Here is a 17,408-nt window from a genome sequence, read left to right as displayed (position 1 = left end):
ATAGCTAATATAAGCAACAGGACTATGTTGACAATATAAAGATAAATGTTTTTCAGAAATAGAACCTTGGAAAAGGGGTTACTTTTTAAAATCCTGTAGTAGTTGTGATCTAGGGAAAATTTTGGTATATTTGATGCATGATTATTTGCTTGTGAGCAACCAAAAATAATCTTGAAAGAAAAATAAGTTACCATTTTTTTTCATAAGCAGAGTATATATAAAAGACATTAAGTAATTTGGGTATTTATTTAATTTTGGGAAAACTATCTTCTCCATACAGGAATAATATTAGATTACATTCACAAAGTCCAAGTAAATTAAATCTGGAAGTAAGGCAGAAAAAAGCATTGATTAATCACAGTTCTTGTGGTACCCAGAATCACACCAAAAACTTGCCATTCAAATGCTCAGGCAGTTTTATAAATATCTGTATTCAGAATATATGTTGACTAGACTTTGGCAAAATACTGCTAATCCGTGTTTCAAGCTTTGAATTATAAACTCTCAAATTGGTTATCCAGTACAAAGTGTTATTGCTGAAATCAGATACACATAAGGAACAAAAATAGATTCAGCAGATTGTTTATACACTATATGTGAATATATGTATTTATAAGTTATATATGTTATATAAAGTATAACAATAATAATCTAAAGGAAAATAAACTCTCAAATGAAGAGGGAGTGTTGAGAGGAGTTTGAAGAAAAGTACTTGTGAGAGGTTGGAGGAGGGAAAGATACGTGGGAAGTGATGTAATTATACTCCAATTTAGAAGTATTTTTTAAAAGAAGAAAATGAAAATAACTGCAAAAAGGAAAAACAATGGTAGCTTCATATAGAATATTTGTCCAAATAGACTATCTGATAATTCTTAGAGCAGAATTACAAATCATATCTTAGTTGACAACTATTCCAAAAGTAAGAGAAAAACACATACAAACCACTTATATGGAAATAGTATATTCAAGACCTTGACAAATGAATTTCAGGTGTAGTATTCTATTGGCATGCATTAAAAGGTAACTTTATTGTTCATAGAAACAACCATAGAGCTGTTAGAACATCTCCATACTATCCTTATGGTGTGTCCTGAGTTCTATATTTTCCACTCAAGGAAAAGTCAACACCTTAGTTTACAGAAGAGGTTAAATTGAGATCAAATTTTCCTTTTGAAATCATTGGCATTCTGATAGTATTTGGAAAATCTTACTAGAACAAGTTAAAGGTAGTCTATCCAGTAGGTATATACATATGCTAATTATAAAGAGTAGATAAACGAAGTTTTTGTCTTTCCAGGACTATTTGTATTTTTATAATTGATGGGCAATAGATAATGTTCTGTTTTACCAGTAGACAATTGTACCTTAATGGTAATGCAAAAGTAAATTGACAGAGGACACCTGTGTATACATTTTTCTGATCATTTAGAAGAAAAGATAAAGAAGATCTGGGGATGTCTGCTAATAGCAACAGATATTCTACATAACTCTGGACTCCATGAGACATACTGTCTCATGGGACAAAGGCATAAAATAATAAAGCAGAACAGCACCGTCCTCTTCATGCCTTCTCACATGAAGTCATAAGCACCCATACAGACATGTGCATAAATAACACACACACACACACACACACACACACACACACACACACACACACACACACACATTAAAAAATTTACTTTCAAGCTTAGATGGAGAGTGCACTATAATGTAGAACCTAAATTATATTCATAGAGTGGCTTTGGGTTTTTACAATATAATTTATTGTGATGTTTTTAGGGTGTATGCTATTGATCATAAATATTAGTAATGACTTTTGCACTGACTGGAATAGATGATATTTTAGTCAATGTTAAGAGGAAAAGAATCATTTGAAACTGGAGGAGGGTGAAAATCCCCAAGGACACAGTGCAGTGAATCACCAGTAAATGGATTGCCTCAGGCCATTAATGGTAGTCCCATGTGGATACAAGTAGATATTAACTGAAATTGACCCTTAATATATTCTAGTTGTCACTCATCTTGAAAAAGAAGCAACAGCTCATGATAAGATAATGTTTATAATGGGATTGGCAATTAAGTTCTTCCACCTGGGATATGTTTCTTCTTGCCAATGTACACATTCAATGTTATAAAAATGCATGCATGAGCTTAAAGACAGCATTAAATACATATATCCTTATCCTTTACCACCTTTAGAGCATAGGAATCCCCTGTGGCTCAAAAGAAGTAAAGGGAATATTTTAATGAAGTATCCTTTTGAAAATAGAAAAAAATATATAGGAGTACACTGGCTTGAAAACATTTCTCAGATCAAAATGTAAATTAGGGATGATAAGATCTCTTACACACACATCTTGACAAGTTAGTAGTCTTAAGCAACACTAAAATTTGTGCATTTTATGCCTTTTCTACTTAATAGTACGTATTCCTAAAGGCCCTGGTGATGAATATTAATGTAATTCCATGTAGCGAACTATACACACTTGTAGCCACTTCATGGTCAACTGGACAGATGGAGTTAAAAATTATGACAGATATTTCATTTCTGGTATAAGAATAAGCAAAATATTTAACAGATTTTCTATTATTTTTGTTATTCTAGGAAAACACTGCGCCTGGTTAGTCAGCAGACGGGCTGATCAAGGTAAGGGAGGCAAAGTTCAAATACATCAAATGATATGCCAATCAATTAACTATGTATTGTGGAGACTAGAAGAGATACCTATGAGTATATTTCCATTCATGGATAAAATGTCATCTGTTTTTGCTATTTAAAAATATGCTTGTAACTAAAATATAAATATATCAATTTTCCCTGTCCTTTTCCTGACTGCAGCCCCCTAACAGTTACCCTTGTTCAAACTTCTCTAACCACCTTAAAACCTCTGAAACCTCTCCAAAACCACCATTCTTAAGTTATCTTTATTATTTTACATACATTAAAGAAACATTATCATGACAATTTCATGTAGTCAGAGATAAATGAGAGAATTCTGTGTCACCTTTCTCATTTATATGGCATTCATTAATTCTTTAGTTTAGAGGTGGCCTTCTTGGTTTCTTAGTATCATGTAAATTGAAACATGATTTCTAAACTTTCCAAACTTCCTCCCAATGTAATGTGAACAAAAGAGGTGAATTCAAACTCCCTATTGACTCAGTTCTTTTCACATCATCAATTTTCTCATGATTGTCAGGTTATGTGTACAATCCTGATATATTTCATTTGAACTGGATATAGTATTTGATGATAGATCATAGTACGCCTATAGGACATGTACAATAGACTACCCAGCTATCCAGTGATCATTGATTGATGCTCAGGGCAATATTCAATGGAAGAAATAGATGGGTCAATATGACAGTAATCTCCTTGTAAATATGCTTTGAAAAATGAACCCATAGTATTTAACAGTGGTGAGTTATTTTCTAAGGGGTGATTTTAACAGAAGATCTGCGGGTTAACATTTTTATATATCCATAGCCTACAGTTACATGGACTGTGCATGGGTTACTTAGGAAATACAATGTAAATTACCCAGGTTCCAAAATGGAATGGTTTATTAAACTGAGGTTATTCAATCACACATACTTTAACATTTAGGAAATTGTGAACTGGGGGATTACAAAAATATTAACAACCATATATACTTTTACTAATCACTTTCTTTGACCTTTTACTTTGTTTCCAAATGCATTTCTGGTGGCTTTCTTTAGTACACTCCCCACCAGGAATGATAGCTTCCTAACATATTTTGAGCTTTCTTTCCATTTTCAATTACCCATCACCTGGGTTTCTCCAGTAAAATATAAGATGTTTAGAAAAATGATTGCATTATTTTCCTCATCTGTTGGGAGCTATGCAGACTAGTATCAGATCAATGGGTTTCTTCAGGGCAAGGCACCTGTGGAAATGGACTCTCACCTGGCAAGGACCAGTAGTCACTAGATAGTGTAGGAATTTGCAAAATTCGTGTATCTTGCAGTTTCTTATTATATTGGTGATTCTTTGGTTTAGTTTTACTTTGTCAGTCATGAATGCAATAGCTGTAATTTTCCCTTTAAATTCTGCTCTTTCTCAAATATTTCCCCCTAAGATTCATCAAGGGCTAATGCTTCTCAAATCTCTTATCTGAAGTTAATAACTACAACTCCCAATACTGGGAACTTTTCTGAATCAACAGAGACAGTTAGGTACATATGAGAAAACAACACTTGGGACATTAACCATACTTCGCAGTTCTGGAAAGGAGAATAAGGCATGCACACACAGAAGAGCGAAAAAGCCTCAGGAATACACATACAGTATCAACTGTGGAGAGTATGTTCCCTGGACACCAAGCACAGAATCATTGGTAGGATCAGTTTGCTATAAGAAAAATATACAATGCCAAATGTAGGATGAACAGATCCATCTTTATCATACATAGAAGTATATATTGGTGGAAGAATACGGTATAGTGAGATGAGAAGAGTGCTTTATCAAGGTCTGCCTTTTACAGAGATACTGAGACATGACACCATCTTGTAGAAAAGGGAATTGTATAAAAGCATATCTTACAGACATCAAAGAATTGTCTGGGTTTGAATATTGTCCTTAAAGCATTGTGCCCATGTCTATTATTTTTTAACTTTGTAACTGCAGGTAGCTGCCAGCTGACATAAGTGCTGTGAGACCAGGATGTGTCTGACTTGATATTTCAGTTATGCCTGAAAAATGCTGAACTCTATGTGTAGAGTAAGGTTATGCAGGGGATGGGGAGGTACGTGTAATTTGGAAAATATAAAGGAGAACAATGGGGGTTTTCATAATGATCACAATGTGTTCCTTAAATTATGATGTATTTATTAAAGTCAAAAATATAAGCCAATATTAAAGCTGTTCATGTAATCCTGGGCATGGGGAAACACTATTTAAGTATAAATAAAGATGGCCTGAACTATTCAGGGCCACTTGACTGCAATCCATTTTCTGCTCAGAAGTTATCCTTGCACTGATGCCCCTTCCCTGTCTCAGGACCTGAACCCAAGCTGAAGCTTGATCTCGTCACTTGCCAATAAAAAAAAATCCTTTTCAACAGCAACTACTGTATAATGGGTATGTAGAATTACTGAGTGAATGAGGGTGCTCAGTATAACAGTGTTGCCATACAACTCCAGAGATGCTATGGAACATACAAATGTCAGTTACAGTGATTCTGCATGAAGCAGAGGACAAAGACATCTATTTTCCAGGCACTGAAATAATTCATCTCTGGATCTTAACACCAGAAAGGTTTAATGAGAAAGAACGAGCAGCTGCAAATCTACAACTGAATATTTCTTTAGTTGAATAATAATATAGACTATAAGATAATAAATTCATATTGATGACAAGTGAAGATGCACTTGCCTTTCTTCTTAAAGTAAAGAGCATCTATTTTCATTTCAAGCTTCTGATTCAGGTGCTTTTGGTGACTCAAGATAATGTGTGTAATTTTGTTTCTTCTCTTACACTTAAAATGTAGGAGTTACTTAATAATAAATTACTTGACATCTTCAATAATAAGAAAATTTGAGTTGAGGTGGGTTTTTTGACCTGAAAATAGCAAATTTTATGGAAGCATTTATTTTTATATATAGAACTCATACAAAATTAAACATAACACATTCCTTTGTTAACATGTATTTTACTTAAAGACCTTAATTTTAACTGATGAATGATGTGTTATCAATAATTTACAAAATTTTTCCAACATTAATGAATTATACACTTGCATTAATATCTTATTTATAAAATGAAAGACCATGAAACAATATAAATCAGTTATAAACATTTAATTTTTTTCTTGTCAATACAAGATAGAATATATAACTATGAATATTGAACAATAGAGTATACATTTTCCTTTTATTCAGCTTTGAATAACTAGGTTTGTTGCATTTCATTTTAAACAATTTTAATATTAAGGGAGTAATATTATAATATATTTCTATAAACAATATATAAATATGTCCATATGGAGCAAATCATATGAGACAGAAAAGTATAGAAATCACATTAACGTAAATGTGATAATGTCATGGGAATAAAAAATACGAAGACATTTTAAAAATACATGAAATAAGCCAAGACAGTAACAATTGATATGATATCTCTTCTTTCATTTTTGAAAGATATAATGGCATAAAGAGATGTTTATATTCTAAGTTTCTAAAGCTCTGAATATATCAAAATGCACAAAGATGAAGAATTAAAGTTACACATTAAATCAAGTTCACTGATCCACTGAATTTATGATGAAAATATAATTTTAACTTATTAAAGTAAAGTAAGTACAGACCTTAGGGTCCTTTGAATTAGAGGGCATTATAGAAAAGAGAGTCAAGATAAATAGTGGGAAAAGAAGTCAAGTTACTTTATTCAGTTTGAAGAGGATAACCCAGATTTGTGCAAACTGGGATTCTTAATGCTGGGAAAGGCAAGAAAGCAGATTCTCTCAGGTTCTTTCAAATCAATGTTTATAGGTGACATGATGGCTTTACGAGACCAATTTTGGTCTTTAGACATATATAAATTATTTAATATTTTGTGCTGTTTAATCTCTACATCTGTGGCAATTTTTATCCTATGCATAGACAATTCTATTTTGAATAGCTTACTTTTTATTTCCACACACAAAATAGGCCTTTTCTCTGCAATGCTCTTTTCTTTGTGTGACCACCATGCTTAGGTAGTATATCATTTGTTCTTTCCCTCATTCACATGCCTAAGTATTAATGCTACCACATTCCCTGTAATATTCCCAATCTAAGTATTTTTAAATCATATCAACATTTTTGTGTCTTCTATATTATACTTTAAAATGTCATTCCAATAAATTCACTGGAACATAATACCTTAGTTATCCAAGAGTTCTAAACATGTCTCCAGACACCGCTGTTGCACTATTTACTTGATTTCATTCTTGTCTTACTTCTAAGAGGGAAGTATTTTATTATTATTATTTTTTAAACACAAATTTTTGCATCCCAAGCTTCTGTGACAAGTACAATTCTAGAATGACCCTGAGATTTCTAACCCTTCTTTTGCACACTACACCTTTACTTCTTCTGTATGAACTCCACTTGTGAATTAGATGGAATATTCTCCCATGATTATGCCATTTGCATGATATGTACATTTTGCAGAAGTAACTAGCAACTCAGATAAATTGAATTTCAGTTAGGAAAAGAAGCTATACTTCATAAACCCCTTTAAAATATTCAGACATATTTGAAGGTCTGGAGCACCTTAAAACATGTGGGGACAGATAAGTCGCAGGGGGCAGACAGGTAAATTCTCTAACACCTGACAACAGTCCTATGTGAAAATTTACAAAAATTAAATCCTTTGTTCCACACCAAATATAATTTTCATTTATAAACAACTCTGAACCTCAAATGAGATCAAAATTTCCATGCAAACTTTATCATATTAAATCCTTGAACATGGAAATCATGGAAAATATGCTATGCTTTCTGGTACAGAACATATGAGAGAATAAAGGCTTGCTGTTTTACTTTGCTAAATTGATAACAATTGGTTATACAGTATCAGTAAAGTTATTCTTTCCCTTGTCTATGTTTTCTTGACTAACTATTGAACACACCAAAGGATTCAGTGAATGGAATCAGGAATCACCTCCTCAACATCCTTCAGGTCTTCAGTGGCAACACTAATCACTGAAATCCCAGTAGGAATGTGATATTGTTTTGCTATCAAACTTTGTATGTAGAGACTGTTCTAGAGGTACTCATTGGCCTTTGCAGAAAATGTAGTCAGGGCTGTTGTGTGTCCCTGCCTGCCAGAGGTTGGGATTAATCTCTCCCACTTGTGTCCCCCAAGTAAACACACAGAGGCTTATATCAATTATAACTGTATGGCCTAATGGCTCAGGCTTGTCACTAGTTAGATCTTACATCATAAAATTAACTCATTTCTATAAATCTATACTTTGACACATGGCTTGTGGCTTATGGATACTTTACATCTTGCTTCTTCTCGCGGCAGCTAGCAGTGTCTCTGCCAGTCTTCTTCCTGTCTCTCTCTTTGAATTTCCCACCTGCCTCTAAGCTGCCTTGCCATAGACCAAACGGCTTTATTTATCAACCAATCAGAGCAACACAAAATCGAAGCATACAGAAAGACATTCCCCCATCAAATCAAAGACATTCTTTCCATTGGTGATAGTGTCAAACCTATTTTTTTTTTGAAACTGTAGAGAACACTTGGTTCTGTTCTGGTATTCAAGTTATATTCCTCTTCACTTGGCTAGTTATACAGATTAAGTCAAAACTAACTGGACTACCTCTCCACTTCCCTCCTAAGAACACCAAGATCAAATAGCTAGTGTCATAGGTCTTAGTGAGCCAGACCAAATTCCTCAGTGCTTTGACTTTGCTGTTCATTACAATAACTGCAGCTCCCTTGTCCTTTATAAGTAAGTACTGCCATTTGACCTCTGCCACACTGGCACCCAATTAACTCCACTGCTTTTAGAGATCTGGTTCAGTGGATGTAGCTCCCACTGAATTTACAACCTGCCTAGAATAACCATTTGGACCTTAAGGAATGTTTGGGCTTCCCTCAACAATTCATTCCTATGGACCGCAACAGGACTTAAATGAAAAAATCCCCTTTAACATGTCAATCTGCTTATGATTTAGAGAACTTCATTAGTATCTTAAGAAAGTAAGATAATTCAACACATTTGAAGTAGTCCAAATTCTGTTCTATATTTTATCCAGCCAATAAGATAAATTCTTAGTGACTTCCTAAACCTTCAATATTATTATTATACTACTATTTTCAGAATTTCTGTTTATTAGATTCAAACAAATAAATTTGGTGAAATCAATATTTATGTTCCTCCCAAATTTTCACCCAGATGTTCCTTAGGACTATGTCTATTTGAATTAGGAAAACCATCTAGTTATTTTATACTGTAGCATAATTTCTCAGAGTTCATGTACTATTCCTCCATTATAAACCCATATTTGAATCTAGTTAGAAGTCTGATTCCACAGAAAGATACTAAGTGTAGGTCCTGACAGAAATATTTTCTTACAAGACAGTGACATACGCCTTCTCTAACATTGCTATCTCCTCAGATGAGGGCTCAGGAGAACTGATAAATTCTGTATTTCATGAGACAGCATTTTCAGTATTCCTTCTTTCACAATCAATACCATCATTGTAATAGCAGAAACTCTTCAAGGTCAGAAATGCAATTTTCCTTTTACTACATGACAGAGCTCTGAGGTTGAGATGCTTTTCAGATATCTCAACTTCAAGTGTTGTGTCTATGGACAGACACAAAGATGCTCAGGTCAAATGTACTTGAATTTGGAACACTGGAACTACCCTTTATTTCTGTACATTTTCTGTATTATAAAGAGAAAAGAAATATTAGCTTCATTTTTAAAAGATTCTGAGAAATACAGTGGACACATGTGCGAATTTGTTAAAAATATGTAAGAGGGAACATTCATGTGTTTCTATTTTCATGGCCAAGCAGTGTTCTTTGTCACTGAGAAATAGGAATTGATGCTTTAAACAAAATAAGGCTTGTAAATCAATTCCAGGAACGTAGGAACTAATTCAAGAAATCAGTTTAATGTTCTTCTTTTCTAAATCCCTCGCCATCAGAATCTGTTAACAGTCAAGTTTTTAGAGAAACTAAGTGTAAGAAAGATAGGCATAATCATATGAGTATACAGATCAAAATGGATATATAGATAGATGCTAACACACAGATATTTATGGAGGGAAGTATATTTTTTCTCTAATATATGTGTGTGTATAGATGCAAAATTGATATTGATATATAGATAGGGATACATGTGAATATAAATGTAGTTATGAATATATATATATATATATCCATACCTACACACATATAGATATAGATTTATAGATAGATGTATAGTCTACCTAAGTTAACAAGTAAAATTAATTTCTGACATTTAGCAAACATCTTCCACTACATTTATTGAAGACATTCACACAGGAAATGAGCTTTATTTTATCTTTCATGATTCATATCTCCCTTTACCTGAAATCGTTTCTCCTCATCACCTAATATTATTTCTTGGTATCCTTCCTAAATAATATATTACAACACAGTTACAGCTCTTTACTTATATTATCTATCTATCTATCATCTATCTACCTACCTGTCTATTTTTCTATCATTCTGTGTGTATGTGTGTGTGTGTGTGTATGTGTGTGTGTGTGTGTATGTGTGTGTATGAAAGTGTGTATGCCTAGAATCTGCATAAGAGGAAGAACACTGTTATTTTTTCTTTTTGAGTTTTCCTCACCCCACTTAATTTTATACTCTCAAAGTCCATTTCCTGTAAATATCATGATTTCATTTTTCTTTACAGCTTAATTATATTCCATTTTGAATATATACTGAATTTTCTTTATCCATTCATCTGCTGATGAGCATAAAGGTTGATTCTATTCCTTTGCTATTTTAAAAAGGTCAGGTTATAAAAGCATAGATATGAAAACACCCCTCGGTAGATGCCCAGGAGTAAAATAGCTAAGTCATATGGTTTTTCTATTTCTACCTTTTGACGAGTCTCAAAATTGATTTCTATAATGGCTTAACTAATTTGTACTCCCACTAGCAGTGAATCAGAGACCCCTCTTCACACCCTTTCCAGTATTTGTTGTCAGATTTCATTTCCTTTTTCTAAAAAAGTTTTATTGGTTCTTTTCGAATTTCACACAATACATTCTTATCCGACTTATCTCCTCCCCGCTCTCCTTTAGCAACCACCCTCAGCCCTTGCAACCTCTCTCACAAATCAAAATGAAATTTGGAAGAAAAATTAAAATCCAAAACAAAGAAACAAACAAAACAAAACAAAACAAAGATAAAAGAAGAATAATCAATCATTCATCTTTAATATGCAAGTGTTCATTGCCAGAAGTAATTGGTCTGGCTCCAGTCCTCTGGTTTCTGTTATACCAGCAATAATGGGCTCTCACTGGGGTTCCCCTTGGATATCCTGTTGCCCTGTGTCATGGAGATCCTGATATTTTGGATTTATAGGTATGTCCTCTTCACATGCTCCAACAGTTCATGGATTCGGTGGATGTTGGGGAAGGCCAAATCAATAGCCCTGGTTCTGGGCCTGGGTAATACCTGGAGTGGTCAGCCTGCCAGCTTTCTCTCATGGTCAACTGCTCATGGAAGTCCTCCACCACTTCCTTGGCTAGCTCACCCAATGCAGCCTGCAGCAAAGTGAGGGGCCGCTTCTGCTCTCAGGTCCTAAGATCCAGGTCACCCACACTAACATGGCCTGGGCCAGCTCTACTGTTTTGTCCAGGCAAGGTGCAGGGCCTTCTCTCCTGCTTGCCAAGGGGTAGGGTCAGCTCTTCTGCTCTCAAGCCCTCATGGATGGCTATCCTGTCGCCTCCACTGCAGGGTCAGCTCTAGTGTGTTATGCAGGGCCAACTCTCCTGTGTACTGCAGCTGGTGAGGGGTATGGCTAGTTCTCTTACTCTCTTGGCACCAGGGCCAACTCCCTTGCCTACCACAGGTCACAGGGGGAAAAGGGGGAAGGGCATCTTTCCCTCCTCACTGCCACTGCATGACAGATGGTGTGTGTGTGTGTGTGTGTGTGTGTGTGTGTGTGTGTGTGTGTGTGTCTCGGGGGACCTTCTGTTGCTCTTACGTCCTCAGGGTTGTCTCACTTGCATCCCTACATCAAGGTGAACTCCAGAGTGCTGCCCAAATTGGGGTGGGGGGCGTTCTCTCCTGTGCCGCAGCTGGTGAGGTTCAGGGCCAGATCTCTCACCTGCCTCAGGAGGTAATGGGTGAGGGGGGCAGGACATCTTTATCTCAGCTATGCCTCCACGTGGCAAAAGAAGGCTGGGTCAGTTCTGCTCTCACACCCTCAGGGTTGACTCACCTGCATTTCCAACTACAGGATCAGCTCTAGTGTGATGACCAGGTGAGGGGCGCAACTGCCCGGTGTGGCTGGGGCCCTCTTTTCCTAGTGTGGGGTGAGCTCTTCCCCGAGAGGGCAGAGCCAGCTCTCCTGCTACATTATCCAGCGAGGAAAGGGACCAGCTATCCTAGGACCAGTGAAGGACAGGACCAGTCAGAACGGTATTGCTCTAACAAGCCCTTGTGCTAATACAGGGCATGGGCATCATCAGAGACTCCAGCTGCAGCAGATACGACCCAGACATGGACCTGGGCAGCAACTTAGACCCGGATGTTACCACGGCTCAGTGGTAGCACAGACCACTCAGATCCATAAGGCCCTGTGTAATGGTATTTGCTCTGCCCATGACCTCCAGAGGAGAGGAGGGAGGTGTCTCGGTGGTTAAGAGCACTGACTGGTATTCCAGGGTTCAACTCCCAGGTAGTCCGGAGTCTGGGATAAACAAACAAACAAACAAACAAACAAACAAATGATAAATAAATAAATAAATAAATAAATAAATAAATAAATAAATAAATGGAAGAAGGGGCCACATGACCCCCCTCTCCTCTCTTTAAGCGGTCGCGTACAACAATAGCCAGAAGAACTGCCTCCTTTGGCCATATAGCCTGAAGCTTATGGGAGCAAATACCACTACTACAGCCTCGGTGGCAGCATGTCGATTCGACACAAAAGTGGTCTCAGATGGCTGAGACCCTGGGTATCTGTAGAGCTCCCGGTCCTAACAAGCTCCAATTGCTGCAGGGTCATGCATGGACTGGACTGTAGGCAGTGGCCTGTGTGCAGATGTCCCCAAGGCAGATACCCACATGGCCCTCTGTGTAGTGAAAGGACAAAGCAGAAGCCACAACAGGCTGCTCAGTCTTCTCTCAGAGATCAGGCCTGAATTTCAGTTTCCTGAGACTTGAGCAAGCTGTTTCTGGAAGGGCCTTGAGCAAAAGACATAGTCCTTGCAGTAGCTCCCTTTCTGCACTTAGTCTGACTGCTCAAGGTTCAGCCAGTTGTTTAATGTCTGGGACCCCTCACCAATTTAGAGCTATAACTTAAATTAACCCAATTGCTATTAATCTACATTCTGCTGTGTAGCTCTTTACCGGTCCTCCATTCTGTATGTCCAGTTCCCTCAATGTCTGGCTGGTAAACTTCCCTGTGCCTCAAAAACTCTTCCAGTTAGGCTCTCTCCCAGGAAGTCTCAGCTATTCTCTCCTGCCTAGCTCTTGTTCATTCAACTCTTTATTAAACCAATCAGAAGATGCCTTTCACACAGTGTGATCAACTATCCTCCAACATTTACCCCTTTTTGTCTAAATAAAAAGAAATAAATTTAACTCTAACACAGTAAAACTACATACAATAAGAAAAATTATCAGGTAAAAATTATATTCAAAATGTCCAGTCCATTTGTATTTAGCAAATTCTCAATAAGTACTCTATTATCTACCCTATCTTGGTGAGTCCAAAATTTTAAACCTAAACCACTTACCATCATATCTTATATTGCCAGCCTTAAGATATCCTTTTAGATCTTAAAACACTTTCTTAGATAAATAACTTAACTTCTTATGTCTCTCAAACTTTATAAACTCTACAACTCTTTTGTAAGTTTCTTTTCTGAAATTTGAAGTAAAGAAAACTGTATTACTATCTTGTCTTCAACTCCCTTCAAAGACCCAAAAAGATATATTACCTGAGTGAATAGAAATGCAGAGCAAACAACTTCCAAAACAATAAAAAGGAGATAGGCAGTTGGCTGCCTGGACAGTCACACAAGTTTCCTCTGCTACATTGGGGCATCCATCTTCAGCCTACAGGTCTAGAATATCTGACAAACTTTTCTGTGAAGCATGAATTTTGAAGGACTGTCCTACCTTGTCTTGAAAAAGTTTGGCAGTCACCTTCTTTTGTGTCCTGCTTGTCCAATTTGGACAGCATATTGCCAGCAATCAAGGCAAGGGAAGTTTCTTGCCCAGTGTTTAACTTGCCACAATGAAAGCAAACCCCATCTGGAAGTTATGTGATGTTCATCATCTTTTTTTTTTGAAGTAGCTTGGCTTTTGAAGAGGTATCTCACTTTCATGAAAATCCTTATGTTATTTTGACATCTTAAATGTTGTAGATCTCTGAAGTGTTTAAGTACCACCTATCTAAAATAGATTACTTGAAAACATACTTAACTATCCTATCATTCATAAATCACCACTTTTTTCTTTCAGAAAGAAATCACTGAATCTAAGTTTTTTTTTAGTTTCCTCCATTACCACAACCAATAACAACTTGCAACCAACCCCCCTAAATAATGACAAACATCTATATCCCACAGAATGATTAAAAACCACTCACCCCACTTCAGGAGTGTGAGCATCATGTTCTTAAAATTACTTCTTGTTGTCTGGGGGCAATGGCATCTTAAGGGGTTAACAGACCCTGAGAAAACTGAGATAATGGTCAAGTCCTGTGAGAGCTAGCTCTTGTGCAGTCTCAATGTGATGAGAAAGTACAGAACTTATCTGAAGTCCTGGCTGGGATTGTCTGTGAGGCTAGTCCAACTCAGCTGGCAGCTTTGAAGTTGTTCTGGGCAGTTTGCAGTCTGAAGCTGATCTCCGGGTTGTGTTTGTCAGCTTAGTGACCTTACCATAATCCAGGTGGATTAATCACTGCAGGTCCCCATCATCTTCTTGGAGCCCTCAAAGGACACTGCCAGGAATGGTCATGGTTCAGTGAAGGAAACATAAACATTTCAAATGTCATATACAGCATATCTCTAGAAGGTTAGAGGGCCACAATCTATTAAGTACATCCGAGGTATACAACCTTAGATTCTTTATACCTGCTTCAGACTCAAACCTGAAAATGTGTACAGGAAGCTAGATGAAGTTTACTTCTAGAATTAGTACTCTGTATGACTACTAATATCTCCACAGAAATTATATCTATATATTATAGGTTTTAAGATAATATTTATATCTTAAGAAAAATTTTATAGAATCAAAATAAAACCAAAGGATTATGAGATTAGTGGCAATAACATAGTCCCATAATTTTGGTTTTCTTCTGTCACATACCAGGTGGGACTTTTGACATGAGTTAGAGATTTTAGAATTTTCCTTAACAAGCATGCTTGGGTTTAGAGAAAGAGAGAGCCATGCTCCAGCTCCAAACCAACTTTGATTGAATTGGGACCACAAAAAGACCATTTCCTTTTTATGTTTGAAGAGAGCAGCAAAAACAAGCACTTGGGAAAATTTATGGAGTTCTGCCCTATTGGAGGTGTGCTATGCCTTCAACTTTTTTTGAGGCTGGGGGACATTTTCTCTTGATGATCAATCGTTCTTCTACCAATGTCTCATTTGTCCAGTGGTCTTTATATTCCTTAGTTAGATGATTTTATTCTTGAAAGAAAAAAAAATAAAATCCTGCCCAACCCTTACTTTGGGGAGTTCTTTTTTGGCACGTTTTATCTTTGTTAAGGCAAAATGTTTTTTGGCAACAGAAAAAGTATTGTCTCTTAATTAAATTTTTTTTTGGATTTTTGAAATTAAATGTACCTTGGTATGTGTGGGTAAATATACCTATTTCCCACTTTTTCTTTATGTGTATACACACACACACACACACACACACACATATACATACACACACACACACACACAAAGTTAAGGTGTGTTTACTTTTAGGTAACAAGGGACATTCATTTTGTATTTTAGCTTGTCTTTTTAGTAACTCTTTGAATTTACTTAAAACATATTAAAACTCTTAACTGGGTTTTTTTTTTTTTTTTTTTTTTTTTTTGGTTTTTCGAGACAGGGTTTCTCTGTGTAGCTTTGTGCCTTTCCTGGATTAACTGGGGTTTTAATACCAAACAATTAAAAAATCTTTTTTATTTGAGAAGAAAATTTAAATCTGATATTCAAGATGGCCTGGGATACATGGAAATCTATAGTTTAACATTCTAGTATGGAATTAAGAATCCCCATTTTTTCTTTCAATGCAGTAAAGCAGTTATGCCTTGGGTAAATTATCATATATATATATATATATATATATATATATATATATATATATATATATATATAAAAACCTGATCAAATGAAAAGCATTTGCTAGTCTTATAACTTAGTTTGGATTGAATGACCAAGCTGTTTTATGAACTATTATCTCTCCTTAATCAAGACATCTCTCCTATTTGAATCTAATCGTTATCAATCTTGATGATATCCATAGATTTTTTTCCCCCTGTGGACACAAAATAAAAACCTTTTCCCTAATATAACGCATATCCTGGTATCCATTCTGAAGTCAACACATAACACATCCTTAAAATATGCAGGTTGGTTTAAATCAGCAGTTTTTTCTGTTATCCAATGTCTTTTCATAGTTGTCTTTGTTCAGTAGCATTTAAAAAATTTAAAGTTAATAAAGTACCATGTAGAATCCAGATATCCTGTATCATATTTGCCATTTTTACATGGCTTATCTTTTTATATTACTTTACTGTTTCTTTAAAGATTTTATTTCTTTTTTTTAACTAATTTTTCTAAGACTATCTGTACCCATTTTCTTTTTCTTTCTTTTTTCTTTTCCCAGCATCTAAGCACATTCTCAAACACATTGGACTTTTTCAGAGGTTTTCTAAGTCTGGACATTTCTGCACATTTGGTACCTTCTCTGACACATGAGCCAAACCCTAAATGGCCTGGCTAACTAACCCTTGGCTCTGCTTAGCACATGGCACTGGCAGCTGGCTCCGCCCCCTAGGATCTGTCCAGCAGGCTCTCCAACTGGTTCTGGGATGTGGCCCTTGTCTGCTCTTCAGTAACAGCTTAGCCTCATGTCCTCAGGTATTGGCAGAAAGCCAAGTTTACCTGCTCCAGCTCTGGGAAGTTGGTATGCCTGAACTGCAGCAGGCATTTCTACTAAGTGCCTAGTAGCTAGTAGCTGGCTGCCCAAGTGCTAGACTGCACAGCGGGGGCTCTTAAAGGAGCCATGCCTCTGTACACTGTGAGCACCAGGTCTGCTTGGAAGAGGTGATTACTAAGAAGCCATATCCAGCTCAATGTTTAGAACTGTTTTTATTCAGCTTTCTCAGACCTTATGTGGATATATGTGGCCCCACATAGTGTGCCAAATATAGCCAGACTTTCTTTGTACCCCCAGTTCCCAAATAATGACATGGAGACTTACTATTAATCATGAATGCTTCGTCTTATCTTAGACTTATTACCAACTTGATCTTATACCTTAAATTAACCCATTTCTAACCATCTACAATCCACCATGTGTCTCTTTACTTCTCCATTCTGTAAGTCCAACTCCCTCCATGTATGACTGAAGAACCTTCACATGCTTTAGAGTCTTTCCCAGTTCCTCTCAGTCCCTAGACATCCTACCTATTCTCTCCTGCCTCGCTATTGACC

Source organism: Peromyscus californicus, unplaced genomic scaffold (assembly GCF_007827085.1).
Source record: "Peromyscus californicus insignis strain IS unplaced genomic scaffold, ASM782708v3 Scaffold_13__1_contigs__length_99412109, whole genome shotgun sequence".
Taxonomy (NCBI): domain Eukaryota; kingdom Metazoa; phylum Chordata; class Mammalia; order Rodentia; family Cricetidae; genus Peromyscus; species Peromyscus californicus.
This window is presented reverse-complemented; position numbering follows the sequence as displayed.